Source organism: Poecilia latipinna, unplaced genomic scaffold (genome assembly GCF_001443285.1).
Source record: "Poecilia latipinna isolate Pla-1442-1.1 unplaced genomic scaffold, P_latipinna-1.0 Scaffold598, whole genome shotgun sequence".
Taxonomy (NCBI): Eukaryota; Metazoa; Chordata; class Actinopteri; order Cyprinodontiformes; family Poeciliidae; genus Poecilia; species Poecilia latipinna.
The window spans coordinates 294,340-295,813 of NW_015113214.1; positions in this window are offsets into that span (position 1 = coordinate 294,340).

The window sequence follows — 1,474 nt, forward strand, 5'->3', positions numbered from 1 at the left end:
AAAAAAAAAAAAAATTCTTATAAATTGGCGTGTTTGCAATAAGCACATTTATTTTCAAAATGTCAAATTGTGCACTTATATATTCAATGGAAAAGCATTTACTGAATTGTTAAAAATGTTTTAAACTGTTTTATGTTTAAAACTCATAAATTTTGTAAAAAGCTTCTGAGTAGTTCAAGTGCAGTCGTTTTGCTTTATCATCTGTGCATGACTATAACATGTGAAAGTCCCAGTTCAGGCATCGTGACCTGGTTTGAGATAAAACACAGAGTTAAAGTGAGACAGAGGAGACAGCAGCACCCAAACAACAGTCTCACTGCAGAAACTGGGCTGACAAATAAGGAGACCAAGGAGAAGTCACTGTGGCCACAGCTCGGAGGTGTGCGTGTGCGTGTGTGTGTGTGCGCGCGTGCATGTGTGTCCTGAAGACCTACTTTACTTTCTGCCAAAGGTAGAACACTTTGGATGTGAGAAAATTCACAGAGAGGAGATATAATAAACCATGTCATTATGTAATTTCTAATGCCGTCTGTGAAATTAGCCAGCGCTAACTGAGCTTTTACAGCTCGTTTAGGGCCCATTAACCGAAAGGCAGAGTTACATGTGAGCACATTATGTTCGACACGTTTTAATGTTCCCCAGAAATTAATTACGCAGCAGCCAACACGTCCAACAAGCCTGGATTTGAAGTTATCTGTCATGTTTTAACCTCTGCTTTACTCAACAGAGGAGATGGCGGTAAATATTTTATGAATGGGGATGAGGGTGAAAGAAAGGACAACAAATGTCTGCGAGCAAAAACTACAGCCTGAAACCTTTCTGAAGGAACAAAATCTAACTACTATCCCTCTGATGTTGGTGAATATTAGCAGATCTGTCCTCCTTTCTGCCCCTCTGTGCTCAGACAACCTTGCTTGGACTGAATATTTTAAATTTCATGCACTACCTGAGAGAAAGTGACATTCGGCTGCAGCAGCCGTTGCTCCATTGTGGGACAGTCAGGAAAGGTTGTAACACTGCCGCAATAAAATGTAACGTCAGCCCCAGGCTTTAATGGCAATTACCCCCAACCGCGCAACAATAAGCCATTTATGTTTTCTTCCCCCTCCAGTGACAAGATATAACACAGTGGAGAAACAGAGCAGAGCAAAATGAAACATATAACGTACAGTAGATTGAACCTGCAGAAGATGATTAGAGGCACTGGGGGGAAAGAAAAAAAGAATTGTGGCTTTAATCTTTTGGCGTCAAAAGTCAGGATTCTGAGAAAAAACTTCAGAACTCCAAGAAAGTCAGAATTTCAAGGAAAAAAAGTCACAACTTTATTTTCTCATGAATTACAAGTAATCTCTAAAGCGGTTAGAATCTGACCTGCACATTTCTTGTGGCTCCAAAATATGGAGCAAGTTGAATTTAAGTTTTATAAGTTAGTATCTTTTTTTTTGTCCTAATTAAAGCCCTTTCAAAACTCAAA